Source organism: Sapajus apella, unplaced genomic scaffold (genome assembly GCF_009761245.1).
Source record: "Sapajus apella isolate SASKATOON/1434 unplaced genomic scaffold, GSC_monkey_1.0 scaffold36, whole genome shotgun sequence".
NCBI lineage: Eukaryota > Metazoa > Chordata > Mammalia > Primates > Cebidae > Sapajus > Sapajus apella.
The window spans coordinates 1,667,155-1,683,929 of record NW_022436976.1 but is presented as its reverse complement, the minus strand read 5'-3'; the positions used below and the strand labels follow the sequence as shown (position 1 = coordinate 1,683,929).

At 40.2% G+C, this 16,775-nt stretch overlaps 2 protein-coding genes and 1 pseudogene across 3 annotated transcripts in view; 2 read left to right on the top strand and 1 right to left on the bottom strand.

Moving 5' to 3' along the window:
* MCOLN3 (mucolipin 3) overlaps positions 1-11,773 on the bottom strand; it is a 44,676-nt gene extending 32,903 nt beyond the window's left edge. Inside the window, exons 1-2 of the mRNA XM_032296399.1 lie at positions 11,476-11,773; positions 2,489-2,492 (exon numbers count right to left, since the gene is read on the bottom strand). The gene's annotated coding sequence lies outside the window, so the exon portion shown is untranslated. The remainder of the gene's footprint in view (positions 1-2,488; positions 2,493-11,475) is intronic.
* On the top strand, positions 330-672 carry LOC116563753 (annotated as a pseudogene). The gene has a single exon (XR_004274553.1). The product of XR_004274553.1 is annotated as a 40S ribosomal protein S28 pseudogene (transcript).
* WDR63 (WD repeat domain 63) overlaps positions 11,751-16,775 on the top strand; it is a 77,992-nt gene continuing 72,967 nt past the window's right edge. Inside the window, exon 1 of the mRNA XM_032296397.1 lies at positions 11,751-11,941. The gene's annotated coding sequence lies outside the window, so the exon portion shown is untranslated. The remainder of the gene's footprint in view (positions 11,942-16,775) is intronic.

Here is a 16,775-nt window from a genome sequence, read left to right as displayed (position 1 = left end):
AAAAAAAAAAAAAAAAAAAAAAAAAAAAAAAATTAAAAAATAGCAAAAAGCTTGTAGAATAAGGATATAAATAAAATATTTTTGTATAGCTGTACAATGTGTTTTAAGCTGTATTATTACAAAAGAAAGTTTAAATTTTTTTTTTTTTTTTTTGAGACGGAGTTTCGCTCTTGTTACCCAGGCTGGAGTGCAATGGCACGATCTCGGCTCACCGCAACCTCCGCCTCCTGGGTTCAGGCAATTCTCCTGCCTCAGCCTCCTGAAAAGTTTAAAAATTTTAAAAGTTCATGTCATTTCCATTGTGCAATGAAAAATAAATGAGTAGCTCTCCGCCAGACCGCTTCCGAGCCGCCATCATGGATACGAGCCGTGTGCAGCCTATCAAGTTGGCCAGGGTCACCAAAGTCCTCGGCAGGACTGGTTCTCAGGGACAGTTCACGCAGGTGCGCGTGGAATTTATGGACGACACGAGCCGCTCCATCATCCGCAACGTAAAAGGCCCCGTGCGCGAGGGCGACGTGCTGACCCTGTTGGAGTCCGAACGAGAGGCCGGGAGGTTGCGCTCAGTTTGGCTGCTCGCTGGGTTTTGGATGTTGGATTCGACCACTTGAGATGGAAATGGTGTGTCACGATCTGGTCCTTTATTTTAGCTGCCGCACATAAATTGAGATGGAGTGCACACGAATGTTCATTGCAGCACCGTTTACAATAGCAAAGACCTGGAACCAACCCAAATGCCCATCAGCGATAGACTGGATAGGGAAAATGTGGCACATATACACCATGGAATATTATGCAGCCATCAAAAACGATGAGTTTGGGTCCTTTGTAGGGACATGGATGAACCTGGAAACCATTATTCTCAGCAAACTGACAGAAGAGCAGAAGATCAAACACCGCATGTTCTCACTCATAGGTGGGTGTTGAACAATGAGAACACATGGACACAGGGAGGGGAGCACTACACACTGGGGTCAGTTGGGGGGAAATAGGGGAGGGACGGTGGGGGGTGGGGAACTGGGGAGAGATAGCAAGGGGAGAAATGCCAGATGTAGGTGATGGGGAGGAAGGCAGCAAATCACACTGCCACGTGTGTACCTATGCAACAATTTTGCATGTTCTTCACATGTACCCCAAAACCTAAAATGCAATAAAATAAATAAATGGGGAAAAAAAAAAAGAAAAAGAAATGAATAAATAATTTAAAATTTTAAGCCAAGAAAGGTGGCTCATGCCTGCTAATCCCAGCACTTGAGAGGCCAAGGCGGACAGACTGCGTGAGTCCAGGAGTTCAAGACCAGCCTGAGCAACACTGGGAGACCCCATGTCTACAACATTTAAAAAAATTAGTCAGGGATGATGGCATGTGCCTGTAGGCCTAGCAACTCTGGAGGCTGGGGTGAGAGAATCACTGCGCCCAGGAGGTAGAGGTTGCAGTGAGCCATAATTGTGCCACTGAACTCTAGCCTGGGCAACAGACCAAGACCCTGTCTCAAAAATAAATAAATAAATAAAAGTTTATAAAGTAAAAAACTTACAGTAAGCTAAGATTAATTTATTATTAAAGAAAGAAAAATGTTTAAAATAAATTTAACTTAGTGTAAGTGTATGTGTTTATTTTACGGTAGTGTGATGACCTAGGCCTTTACATTCACTCGCTGCTCACCTACTGACCTGCCCAGAGCAACTTCCAGTTCTGCAATCTTCATTCATGGTAAATCCACGATACAGCTGTACCATTTTTAATCTTTTATATCTTATTTTGACTGTACCTTTTTTTGTTTTTAGACATGTTTACATACACAAATACTTAACACTGTGTTCCAGATGCCTATAGTATTCAGTACAGTAGCATGCTGTACAGGTTTGCAGCCTGGGAATAATAAGCTATGCTATATAGCCTAGGTGTAAAGAAAGCTATCCCATCTAGGTTTGTGTAAGTACACTCTATGATGTTCATACAATGACAAAATTACCTAACAATGCATTTGTTAGGATGTATCCCCATCATTAAGCTATGCATGACTGTATTTGAATACTCAGTCTTGTGTCCTGCATTTTCCAGAGTTTGAATATTCACTAAAGGTATAGTTCTTTGTGAAACAAAATACTTTCATTGTTAAAAAAGTAAATGAGCTTATATAAAGCAACAGATACCCCAATGTGCAATGTGATAATACTTTGGAAGCACGTTTAACAAGTACTGTAAACCAATATCGAGTGCAGAATGAGAGGAATTTTCTCTCATATGGAATACCTGTCACAAAGCAGCAATGAAATCTATCAGATAAGGAAACTGTTTTATGTGTTTTAAATTGTCATTTGAAGAATTACTTTTTAAAACTTAGAATTTTTTTTTTAGAATTTATTTTGCATTAATGCTTCTTTTAATAATTTTACTATGGGGCCGGGCGCGGTGGCTCACGCCTGTAATCCCAGCACTTTGGGAGGCCGAGGCGGGTGGATCACGAGGTCAAGAGATCGAGACCATCCTGGTCAACATGGTGAAACCCCGTCTCTACCTAAAATACAAAAAAATTAGCTGGGCATGGTGGCGCACGCCTGTAGTCCCAGCTACTCGGGAGGCTGAGGCAGGAGAATTGCCTGAACCCAGGAGGCGGAGGTTGCGGTGAGCCGAGATCGCGCCATTGCACTCCAGCCTGGGTAACAAGAGCGAAACTCCGTCTCAAAAAAAAAAAAATAATAATAATAATAATAATAATTTTACTATGAACTATCTAAGACAGGTAGTGATCATTATCATATATAATCAAATATATAGTCTTCTTCAGAATATTGGTTGATACTAATAAATCATGCTTTTATTATCTTTTTTAAACCAAAAGAAACCGCTGAAACTTTTAGCATTCAGTTTATTATTATGGTTATTCATTATGTTTTTAAAACATGTAAAGTGTTGTGAAAACTACAAAATAACTTATGATTTCAAGAATTCCAATTTTTTTTTCCTGAATTTTTAGCCAGTTGATCTCTATGACATTCTTGGTATCTGCTGGATGAAAGGGAGCTTTTTTCCACATCCTTATTTTCATATTCAATATTTCTATCTGTTTTGGAGTAACATAGCTCAACTGAAAGTGTCAGGTAGCATGGGTGTTAAATCACACATTTTTAAATCCAAAATAGTTTTTACCTTTCTGTCTTCTTACATCTGTAACTTTCATCTTTCTCCCCTTAATTTCTTCTTTTTTTCTCAATAAAATTTTTATTTTTTTAACACATACATATTCAGCAAGTATTTATTAAGGACTCCTATTTTCCAGCAATGGTATTAGATACTGTCAATGGAAATATTAATAAAACATAGTTGCTGTTCTTAAGGATCTTACAGTCTAGAAGATGATTTTTTTTAATTTTGAGAAAATTTCAAATACCGAAAAGTACAAAAATGACAATACATTAATGCCATTCAATGCCTACAACCCCCAACCCCCACAATTGAACAAATTTTACGTTTTCTTTTGTTTTTGGTCTTCCTAATTTATGATAAATAAAGCATTATAAAGCAAACCAACTGATATGGTTTGGCTGTGTCTCCACTCAAATGTCATCTTGAATTGTAATTCCCATAATCCCCACGTGTCAACGGAGAGACCCTGTGGGAGGTGACTGGACCATGTGGGTGTTTTCCCCCATGCTGTTCTCATGATAGTGAGTGAGTTGTCAGGAGATCTGATGGTTTTATAAGTATTTGATGGTTCTTCTTTCACACATACTCTCTCCTGTGGCGTTGTGAAGAAGGTACCTGCTTCTTCTGCCATTATCATAAGTTTCCTGAGGCCTCCCCAGCCATGTGAAACTGTGAGTCAATTAAACTTCCTTTGTTTATAAATTACCCAGTCTCAGGTAGTGTCTTTATAGCAGTGTGAGAATAGACTTATACACCAAACCTCCCCAAGTGCAACATTCTATCATGAATTGATGTGAATCATTTCAGTCCATTCGTAATACTTTTCTTGAATACACATTCTCATTATATATAAAAATCATTCATGCATGTTTTTGTTTACAAAGATAGCATTGCTCTGTACCTCATCTTTAATACTTACCTGATCATTTTGTCTTAAGCTATATTAAAGTTTTTTTATCTTAGCAGCTTTATGCTAATTTATTGACTATACCATATCATTCTATGCATTTCACTGCTGATGGACATTTAGGTTGCTGCCATCTTTTGCCATTATAAAAAAAAATTCTGCAGTGAACATCCATGAACCATTTCCTCATGCACGTGTGTAAAATTGTCCCTAGGTTAAATATCCAGAAGTAGAATTGCTAGATTATGGGAGGTATTCATTTTTAGTTAATATGAGGAAGGAGACCCAGGCATCTAGGATCACCTCCCCCTTGACTTCCACACTGCATTTCAATAGAAGAAAAGCCTGGCGGACCGGCGCCTCCTAAATCACCTTCCTATAAATAGCAGATTTGGTATAGGGGAATCTCTCCAGAAGACACTGTTTTTACTTAAACAAGATCAAACCCCCACCCCACTCCTCCATCGACCAAGACCCTTTCACGTGTAATTTCTAAGGCTGTAAACCTAAGATCCTTTCACATATAGTATCTAGAGCGTAAGCCATATAAAGGCAGAGCTTCTCTTTGTTAGGTGAGCTTGGCAGTTAAGACAAAACATGTCGCCTGGCTCCTGGCTGTAATAATAATAAAACACCTTTCCTTTCTAGTTCGGTGTCCAAGAAGTCTGTTTCTTGTGGCCAATTCTGCTTCAAATATATACTGCCAAATTACTCTACAAGGTGTTTGTTCCAAATCCTTTAATGAATGTTTGTTGCATACCTTCTATATGCCAACATAGACTTAGACACTGGGACAGGAGCAGTAAGCATGGCAAAAATCCCTGCCCTTGTAGACTTCTCATTTTAGTGGACAAAAACAGTCAAGTACATAGTGTGTTAGAAGGTGATAAATATTATGAGTAGAAATAAAGTGGAGAAAGGAAAATGAGGAATGCTGAGAAGTTGGCATTTTAAAAAGAGAGTAGGCCTCACTGAGAAGTTAAATTTTGTTGTTGTTGTTTGTTGTTGTTGTTTTGAGACGGAGTGTCGCTCTGTCACCAGGCTGGGGTGCAGTGGTGTGATCTCAGCTCACTGCAACATCCACCTCCCAGATTCAAGTGATTCTTCTGCCTCAGCCTCCCGAGTAACTGGGACTACGGGAGTGTGCCACCACACCCAGCTAATTTTTTTTGTATTTTTATTAGAGACGGGGTTTCACCATGTTGGCCAGGATGGTCTTGATCTCTTGACCTCGTGATTTGCCCACCTCAACCTCCCAAAGTGCTGGGATTACAGGCATGAGCCACCACACCTGATGAGAAGTTAACATTTTAGCAAAAACTTGAAGGATATCTTGTTAAGTTCTCCAGGCAGAGGGAACAGGCAACACAAAAAAGGAGATGCATGCCCAGTGTGTTTGAATAACCTCAAGGACACCAGTATGTCTATAGTGGTGTAAGCTGCAGGGAATAATGGTAGGAAGTGAAGCTAGCAACAGGAACGAGGTTATGCTGGACCTTGGCCATTGTGAGGACTTGGATTTTAAATGGAGTGAAATTGGAGCTGTTGGAAGGTTTTGAGCAGAGGAGTGACATGATATGACTTGTTTTAAAAGTGCATCACTCTGACTGCAGTGTTGAAAATATATTCCAAAAGTGTGAAGGATGGAAGAAGACATGTGAAGGATGACTCTTAAGTTTTTGCAGAGTGACCCTGAAGATGAAATTGCCATCAACTAAGATGAAAAAGACGGCAGGAGGAGCAGGTATCTGGGTAGAATTAGCAGTTCAGTTTTTAATGTGTATTTGAGATGCCTATTACGTGCTTCTCAGACTGTTAAAGGGCTAGTTGACTTGGTTTTGTTTTCATTTATTTCACACACTAATAATTCTGTAAAATTACAACACAAATAAATTGCTAAAAGAATGAAATAAGGACATTTGAAATACAAACCTCAATTCTGTTCATACATAACATAAAGTTACCGTGTCCATTTGCTAAAAAGTTTTTAAACACTCAATTTCAGAACTACTTTTATTACAGATGGGTAACAGTTATTTCATAAACTAGTGGCCTAGTAGCAAATATTTCCTGGCTGGCATTGAAGCAAAGGCCAGGCTTTAGGTATTATATGTCTAATAACTATGTGTTAGACATCGAAGTGGAAATGTCTTGTAGACAGTTGGATATTCAAATCTGCTTTTAATAGTCACCAAAGGACTGAGGTAATGTCTATACATTTATTTTGAACAGAATTTTGATTAATTCTGGTTCCACAACTATTTGCTGAGAATATGCCACATGTGAGGCACTCTCTGGTTTTTCATGGCAATGCTATGGGGAAGGGACAGATTAATATCTGTGGGCAATCTGGACAGGCTGGTAATTTGGCATCTATTCATACTAATACCCCTTAAAACTGTGTTCACCATTTATCTAGTGGAAATAGGGAAAAACTGATTTCTGTTAACAAACATATATATTATTTCCTTACATTTGAAATAATAACACACACTTTTCCAAACTAGACAACTTTTGGGGAGAGTATTGAACTGTTCAAAATGTAGTCATCAGGCTGGGTGCAGTGGCTCATCCCCATAATCCCATCACTTTGGGAGGCCAAGGTAGGGAAATCACTTGAGGTCAGGAGTTCGAGACCAGGCTGGCCAAAATGGTGAAACCCCATCTCTACTAAAAATACAAAAAAATTAGCTGGACGTGGTGGCACACACCTGTAATCCCAGCTACTCAGGAGGCTGAGGCACAAGAATCGTTTGAACCTGGGAGGCTGAGGTTGCAATGAGCCAAGATTATGCCACTGCACTCCAGCCTGGGTGACAAAGCAAGACTCCATCTCAAAAAATTTAAAAATTAAATCAAAATGTAGGTATCAAAGCAGGCTGAACTCAGGAATGGGAGTATTGCCTTTTGGTTGACCCTCATGATTGGTACCTTTACATGGCAAAATTTTTCAACATAGATATGATTTACAATCTGAAGCTATTTGGTTGAGAGAAAAAGACATTTATGTCTCTCGTGATATGTAAAAATTTCCCTGTGGAAACCCAAACTGACAATCTATTTGCAATTCACAACACGGAAGTTTGGTATCTTTTGAAGAATGCTCCTTAGGGGAGCATTGGTTGCCCTCATCCTTAGTTGCTCAATGTGGTTGCTCTTGCCCTTTATCTGGCCCGACTCTAATGAAAGCTTTATCATTCTAAATTTTTCAGATGAGATTTAGAGAGTTTAATAACTTGTCTAATGCCGCTTATCCAGAAAGTAACAAATTTAGGTTTCAACATAATTTCCTTACTTTAAATACAATATTATTTGAGTGACTTTACTTTAAAAAATATTCTAAGTGCTCTAAAGACAGTAAAAATTATACATGTAGAACTGATATTTACTGGCTCTTGATGCTTGATGATATTGTAGGACTATCACTACCATACAATGACTCTCCCACCACCAACTATTCTGGGTGTAGGGAGTGAAGTCTCAGCCATACTCACAAGTAAGTCCACTCTGCTGCCACATGGCCCCATTTTTACCTCCATGGCTCTTGCTTTGGCCCTTCTGGAGACATCTGCTGCCTGCAGACGGCAGATGAGTGCTAGGGTCCTGCCTTCTCTTGTGGGAAGGGCCAGCAATTCTGGAGCCACTTGGGGCCTGTGTCCTCCTTAGTCCCGAGTAGACTCAAGCCATTCTGTGCAGTAGTAATAATGCCTTTCTTCTAACTTAATGTTGTATAGATTCTAATTTCTCATTGATGTTCTAGTCCATTTTTTTCTAGAATTGCCACAATTGTCCCTTTCTTCAAACAGCTAAATATTTGTCCCAGGATCAGGTTTTTCTATTTCTTTTCTCCTTTCTGAAGCAGAGTACTCTTCAGATGCTTCTCACTTCCTCATGCAATAGGCTGTGGTAGTTTCCCCAAGCGCTTGAAAAATATATAGTAATCCCAGTAGTTTAGGGCTCATACAACAATACTTCTCCCTTCCAGGCATAAAATAGGATCCTCCATCCTTAGTTTCTAAGCTAACTCTTAAAAAAAATCCATAAAAAGGGTGAGTGAGTCATTCACCAAAATAATAAGTAGTAAAAATCTACCTCATGTCAATTTATGAGATTATCCTTTTGTAAACCCAATCTGAAACTTAACAAGATGTCCTTAAAGACATCAGAGAAATATTTTTAATTATGACTTCTTGACTCTTTAGATTTTCACTCAATCAATAAAACTAAAACTAGTTTTTACATATATTCAAGTTTCAGGGAAATTCAATTCAACCTCCCCTGGAAAAGCATGCACATATTCATTAGCTACCATGAAGATATTTCATTTCTGACCACTCCCATGAAAGAGCAGATGGTCAATCATGAATTTATAACATGAAGAAATTTCTAAACATTTCCAATTTCACTTTTAACTTTCTTGGTATTATGACTTATGACTCATTCCATCAAATGGATATCCCCTTGGCATGTCTCTAAAGAAAAGATTACAGAAGGGCTTGTGTCTCAGCCACATCACAAGGCTATAATTCTTACTTCCTTAAATCTGACTGTGAAGAATTATAATTTTTTTTTAAGGAAAGCAAATTCTTTGAAAAAATATGAAGAAGCTTCTGTTAGAGAGTTTCTTTTAGATTTGCTTCCAAGAATAGTAAATCAATTAAATAATTAAACATATATATATTTTAAATACCTATGTCTAGCCAGCCATGGTGGCTCACGCCTGTAATCCCAGCGCTTTGGGATGCCAAAGAAGGTACATACTTGAGCCTAGGAGTTCAAGACCAGGCTGAGCAACATAGTAAGATCCCCTAAGCGACAACAACAAACCTATGTTTGACACTATATCACAGTGTGATATAAAGGTTACAAAGGAGATATAGAGTAATGAGATACCATCCCTGCCTTAAAGTCTAGAAGGGGAGACATCTATGTAAACAAGCTATTGCAACATAATGTAATACTTGCTATAATGGAAAAACAGAGGAAAAATTGTCTAATTCTACTGAGTGCCTCTATGGCTGTACAGAGAAGGTGACATTTGAGTTGGGTCTTGAAAATAAACAGTCTCTTACCAAGTAATGAAGATGAAAAAAGGCATTACAGATGGAGGTACAGGCAGAAGTGGAGGCAGTGGGATGAGCAGACATACACTTGTAACCCAGCACAGCATAGGGGACTAGTCAGGAGCTGTGTAACCAGAGCTCTGGCTCTCAGCCTGAGACCCACAAACTCCTGGATCTGCACAGCAGTATGTCAGGGGCTATGCAAAACCACAGGATGAGCATGTCACAGTTGCCTAAGGTTTCTTTGTGTTTATTCAATTTTCTGTCAATTTTAGTTAATAGTGGCTTTAAGTATTTTTTTTAAATGAAACAAACACGAATCCATTACAGAGCCAAATGCAAAAACTTTGTACATTGTTTATATGAAACAAATATATCTCCATTACAGAAGTCAATTTTATGTTATAAACCTTTCCATCAACCTACTACTCCCAGCCTCTGTGATTTCATGCTCCTTGTCACTTAAGGGTCTTCAGTTAAGAAGCAGTGGACTAAAATGTAGGTTAGGCTGGGAACAGAGGCAGGAAATGGGGTAGAAAAATAACTAATTATCTTCCAGATTTATTTCCAGTGTCTTTCAGAATCCTGTTTATTCAGGGTTTCATGTGCCAGGTTGAGCATATTTAAGGAGTGATGTCAGGATTCAATCTGTGATTTGGAAAATTCTGTGGCAACTTGGCAAATAAAGGAAAGAGATAGAACAAGTCAAAAGTCTCTTGCTACTGTCTAGGTGAGAGATAAGGCATCTGAAATAAAGCAGAGGCAGAGGATGGCTAAGAGAAAAGGGATTGAGAAACAGTTAAAAAAAAATGACAGGACTTAGTGACATGTCGACTGTGGGCAGAAGAGGAGTCAAGGATGACTTTCAGATTTCTAGTTTTGCAACTGATGGACAATGATACTATTACTTAGGGTAGGAAATAAAGAAGAAAAAAGGTTTCTGAAAGATAATGAGTCGACTTTGGCTCTGCTAAGTTGTGGTGCTATGGCAATTCATTCATTTACTCCATTTAATCTTTATTTAGCATCTATTAAACAACATGAACTCAACTAGACAGGTAGTTGGAAAAGTCCAGTAGCTAGAGGAAATTCAGACCTGGAATGTAAGCATTACATTAGGCTGAGAATGTAGAAATGGAAGTCTGGTGTGTTTAGAGATAATGACTGAAGCTAAGGGGAATATATGACTGATGACACCGGAGAGTGTGAAGAGTGAGAAGAGGACTCAAGACTGAGCCCAGGGGAAAACGAATCTTCCAGTGTCTGGTAGTAGACAAGCATGGAAAAAAGTTGTCAGAATGTTTACATGATACCTCTTTTTTAGTTTTCTTTCCCTTCATAATTTGCATAGAAAAATTTAATTGAAATTTGTGAACACAAATTCTTCAGAAATTTGAAAGAATCTCCATGATCTTTCTACACATCATGTAAAAAGTCTTCATTTAGGATCCTTAAAGTCTTATATGTTATAAATGATCAGCCTCTTCTCAATTTATTTAAATCGGATGTAAAAATTAATTTAATTACAGCAATTGCATTATTTTATTAAATTCTGTCAGTTTATAAATTAGGCAGTTATAATAATAATTATTAGTATTCTTTTTTGAGACAGAGGCTCACTCTGTTGCCCACACTGGAGTCCAGTGGCTCTGGCTTGGCTCACTGCAACCTCTGCCTCCCAGGTTCAAGCGATTCTCCTGGCTCAGCCTCCAGAGTAGCTGGGACTATAGGCACGCGCCACCACGCCCTGCAAATTTTTTGTATTTTTAGTAAAGACGGGGTTTCACTGTGTTGGCCAGGATGCTCTCTATCTCCTGACCTCGTGATCCACCAGCCTCGGCCTTCCAAAATGCTGGGATTACAGGCGTGAGCAACCGCACCCAGCCCCTAAACTCTCATATGTTATAAATGATCAGCCTCTTCTCAATTAAAGATTTTATTTAAATTGGGTGTAAAAAGTAATTTAAACCAATTACAGCAGTCAATTACATCACTTCATTAAATTCTGACTGTTTACAAATTAGGCAGTTATAATTATTTTTTAAAGGAAAGGAGGAGAACAATGTTCAGAGAGCTGAGCTTCACAGTGTGAATCCCATAGGACTCCTAATCACATAAAATGAACCTTGGGTTACTCATGGATTCACGTTTCTTCCCCAGAGACTCATACCTTGAGTCAAATTCTAAATGAAAGTTATTCTGGCAAGAGAGAAATGTAACCCATTAGGGTTGTGGGGCGCGCACGACACCCAGTGGAGCTCAGCTTCCTCTCTAGTCCCCAGGAGTGCCTAGCTCACTGCAGGGGGTAGGCAGGAAAGCTGTCTGAAAGGATTCTGAGCGGGCAGCCTTAACACTTCTGTCCTGGTTCTTAGGGTCCACACCCCAGAAAAATTCTCTGGGTGAGATTGCGGTGGATGTGAATCATGGACTGAGCCTGTCAGACCTGGGGTCAGGCCGGGCCACTGTCATCAATATACCTAAGCCAGAAAACTCTTTCCTTGTAGTGGAAAACTGTTGGCCTCACCAGGGTCGCGTTAAGTAACGTCACCACGTAGCAACCAATCACAAGTCGCTTTGAAAGAAACTGTTAGGGAGCGGACATTGTATTGGTAGAGGTGCTTTGTCAATCTTGCAGGGGAATCGCCTTTTTTTCCCTCAGCGACGGATGCGTCCTAGCAACAGTCGGCAGAGGAACTGCAGTTGTGCCCTTGGGATTTGCTTTTCTGAGAGGAGAGTGAAACTTCCACCTCCAGCTTTCAAAGGAGCTTTTCCCAAGGGCACTGCAAAGAGGCTCCTTTTCTTTCGGTTCAGCAGTATCAGGTAAGGGAAGCTCTGAATCGGAAAGGGGGCGTGGAAAACAAGTATTTTTACTCACTCGCTGTGTCAGTGAGGTGCTGGGCTAGTGGCAGTGAAGACTACAAAAAGTACAAGGCTTTCCTTGCTTTCAGAAAGCTTCCAGCCTAGAGAGGGAGACAAAAGTAGCAACGAGAGAGCGGTTAACGATACTCTAAGAACTTTGAGGGAATATACTGTCTTGTTCCCATGTTATATATACCCAGTGGCTATCCTATTGTCTAGCACATAGTAGGAGCTCAATATATCCATGAATGAATGAATGCCAAAACAGCATGATTCTGATTTTCCGTCTAGGGGCTGGGGTCAAAGAATAAAATATTAATATGGGCTGAAATAGATTACTTCAGGACTGTTTAGAAAGGGCTGGAGAAGATATAGAGTGAGGAAGATGAAGAGGGAACACAAACTCTTTGAAAGTAAGGACATTGTCTTATTCCCCTAGTGACTAGTTTACCTAGTATTTAATTGCTGCCCAATACCTCCTCCTTCTTGTGTATGGTGAATGCTAAATGAATTCACAGCAATCTTTCAGGAAGCTCTGAGTCTGAAGCTCCCTGCCTTTGCAAAGGCCTGACATAATTAATTACACATAGTGTGACTGGAAAGTGTCAGGGAGAACAAGATTGTTTCAGCCTGAGTGAGGAGGTCAGGGAGGCTTCAGGCTTTGGAGAGAAAGGTAATATTGGCCTTGAACGATGAGTCAGATTGAAGCAAGCAGAGAGATGCCTGCATGGTGTGGAGCAGGAGCTGCAGGATGGGTGGCAAGGAAGGGGATTCTCCAGAGAGGGAGGGGAGAAAGTCCTGGACTGTTTGGGAATGGATGGGAACCGTGTGAGGGTGGAATAAAACCGGAAAAGCTGACGCAGTGAGGCAGACTGTGAAGGTATCAATGGCCATACTTATATGAGTTTGGACTCTATTTTCTTTTGCAAAGTCTGGTGTTTACACCACCAGTGCAAGACTGCCTTGCAATGTTTTTAAAAATGCAGAGTCCCAGGCTCACCCCAGACCTGCAGAATCAAAAGAGGTCCAGTAAATTTGCATTTCAAATGAGCTCCATTTCTACAATCTGGAAGATAATGCTACTGTGAATGATAGGGACCCACAAAAGTCATTATAGAGGGAAGAGACTTGATAAGAGATGCATTTTTGGAGAGTTCTGAGGTTGGCCTCTTAAGTAGTTGTTCTGGTTAGAACAGAGGCAGAGAGGCCAGTTAAGTGTCCATGATTTAGGGCAGAGGATTGGGGGAGAAGAATCTGTGGATTTTTAAAATTACATATGTATTTTCACTAACCACCAACTGAAATGTATGCATTTGGTAACAAACCACAGTGGTACTCACAGTCCTGTGACTTTGCCAGCAAATTATAGTTCTTTTCGTATTATGTTATGGAGGTTGTAAATATATTATTTACACTCATCATTACCTCACAATTAAGGTACTTATTAGAACCACTGCTAGATTTCGTTATTTAATGTGTTAAAGAAGTACACATTATTATATCATAATTTAAAAACATTTTAATAACTATGTTTCCATGTAATCTATCTTCTTTGTAATCCCGTATTTATCTGATGCATGGGCTTCGTCAGGCTGCCAAAGGTTCATGGCACAAAACAGGGTTGGGGCTCCAGTTTTGGAGGACGTGTTAAAGACCTGAACCAGAGGATGCTGTAGGAGAGGAGGGCTTGGAATTCAGGAGATATTTGGAAGAAAGAAGTAATAGGATAGCGTCTACTTAAATAAGTGAATATCCAATCTTGGAAAGAAGTGGAAATAGGTATAGAGGGAAAGAAACAAGAGTGTAGACTAATAGGAGACATTGTAGGAATGGTTGTCTCTAGGGGTGGATGTTGTATGCCTGCCGAAATGGGGCTGAAGGGCTCGGGAGAATCTTGAAGCTTAATCAGGTCTTAGTGAAGATTTACTGAGAATCAATAGTTCTTGGAGACACATTTACCAGAAGTCCAAGATGTTAGTCTTGGGTTTTATTCTAAATCTGTTTGTTTTTAAAAAAAGATAGCCCTGGAGAGGTAGCTCATGCCTATAATTCTGGCATTTTGGGAGGCTGAGGCAGGAGGATTGCTTGAGGCCAGGAGTTCTAGACCAGCCTGGGCAACAAAGCGAGACTTCATCTCTTAAAAATAAAATAAAAGGCCAGGTGTGGTGGCTCACGCCTGTAATCCCACTTTGGGAGGCCGAAGTGGGCGGATCACCTGAGGTCAGGAGTTCAAGACCAGCCTGGCCAATATGGCGAAACCATATTTCTACTAAAAAAAAAAAAAAAAAAAAAAATTAGCTGGGTGTTGTGGTGGGTACCTGTAATCCCAGCTACTTGGGAGGCTGAGGCAGGAGAATTGCTTGAACCCAGGAGGTGGAAGTTGCAGTAAGCCGAGATTGTGCCATTGCACTCCAGCCTGGGTGACAGAGTGAGACTCTGTCTCAATTAAAAAATAAAATAAATAAAAAGATGGAAGGCAAGCATGATGAGCTTATAAATTCTTTGGGAAGAGAAAAGAGGATGATGGCCACCTAGATAAGGTCAGCTAATTGAAGAAGACCTGGAAAGATAAGACTTTCGTAAGGAAGAACCCAGTTAAAGAAGGTGCCAGTGCTACAAGTCCTTTCATAATCAAGATCTCTTGACTGGGAATAAGCCACACATACATACAGGCAACAAATGGGAGCATGTAAACAGGTATGTGCTGTGAACCTAGATAGCAAACAGAGAGGGGGACTCTCTAAAATAAAACGTTTATTTGGGAAGCAGGAGCAGCAGGAGGGGTGGCCAGGAAGGGGATTCTCCAGGGAGGGAGGGCAGAAAGTCCTGGACTGTTTGGAAATGGATGGGAACCTTGTGAGGGTGGAATAAAACTGGAAAAGTTGACGCAGTAAGGCAGACTGTAAGTAGTTGTCTAACCAAAACAACTACTCAAGAGGCCAATCTCAGAACTGTCCAAAAATGCATCTCTTATCAAGTCTCTTTCCTGTATAATGACTTTTGTGGGTCCCTATCATTCACAGTAGCATTATCTTCCAGATTGTAGAAATGGAGCTCATTTGAAATGCAAATTTACTGGACCTCTTTTGATTCTGCAGGTCTGGGGTGAGCCTGGGACTCTGCATTTTTTAAAACATTGCAAGGCAGTCTTGCACTGGTGGTGTAAACACCAGACTTTGCAAAACAAAATAGAGTCCAAACTCTTAAGTATGGCCATTGATACCTTCACAGTCTGCCTCACTGCGTCAGCTTTTCCGGTTTTATTTCACCCTCACACGGTTCCCATCCATTCCCAAACAGTCCAGGACTTTCTCGCCTCCTTCTCTGGAGAATCCCCTTCCTTGCCACCCATCCTGCAGCTCCTGCTCCACACCATGCAGGCATTACAATGGGAAGATGTGTGCTGTAGTAAACTATATGCATATTCAAGGAGATAAAAAAGAAGACAAAGGTTTTTGAAGAAAAAATGAGGAAGATTATGTAACTGTCTTCAGATAGTTATCCTTGGCTACAGAATCAGTGACAAGACTGGCACCAGTCTGAGGTTGGACAGGCAGTTGCTAGGCAGATGTCCTTCCAGAAGTATTTTTTTTGTGTGTAGAGTGGCAATGGCCTTTATGCAAGGTTGTGATTTTGTATAGTCTTTTGTGATAGTTCTTGTTATCGGGCATTTGTGATATGCTTTCCCTTCATGGCCTTCCCTAGCTCTATTTTTCAGGGTTTTTAACACAGGTGTTTCCATTTGATTCTGACAACTTTCACAATGCATTACATGAATAAAGTGAAGAGAGGAGATTAATAGCTGCTTAAATCACTGTATTATGACAATTTAATTGATGTCACTTATGCCTTCATCTATAGTAGTTAACCTCCTGAATAATAGAAGCATCATAAAAGGATATAGTTATGGTCAATTTAGAGAGTTAGTTTGGAACCAGATCATAGACAGCTGTAAATGCAGTATTCTTCATAATCAAGTGGTGCACCATCACAGGTTTTGATCTGTTTATGCAGAGGACTTACTTAGTACCTACTTTTGTCCACCTCTAATGTTTCTTACTGTTAACATAGAGTCTAGAAAATGTGACTTTTGGCCGGGCGCGGTGGCTCAAGCCTGTAATCCCAGCACTTTGGGAGGCCGAGGCGGGTGGATCACGAGGTCAAGAGATCGAGACCATCCTGGTCAACATGGTGAAACCCCGTCTCTACTAAAAAAAATACAAAAAATCAGCTGGGCATGGTGGCGCGTGCCTGTAATCCCAGCTGCTCAGGAGGCTGAGGCAGGAGAATTGCCTGAACCCAGGAGGCGGAGGTTGCGGTGAGCCGAGATCATGCCATTGCACTCCAGCCTGGGTAACAAGAGCGAAACTCCGTCTCAAAAAAAAAAAAAAAAAAAAAAGAAAATGTGACTTTTATTTTACTTTTATTTTATATACTTCAAAAGGTATTCTGAAATGGGTAAATTAATTTATAAAGAAAATAAGTTTTAATATCAAAAATATTTTTAATAAAAATGGTTAAACATTTCTAATTGTTACCTTCCACAGTTTCTGTTTTGAAATACAATCAGCTCTGGCTGGGCGCGGTGGCTCAAGCCTGTAATCCCAGCACTTTGGGAGGCCGAGGCGGGTGGATCACGAGGTCAAGAGATCGAGACCATCCTGGTCAACATGGTGAAACCCCATCTCTACCAAAAATACAAAAAATTAGCTGGGCATGGTGGTGTGTGCCTGTAATCCCAGCTACTCAGGAGGCTGAGGCAGGAGAATTGCCTGAACCCGGGAGGCGGAGGTTG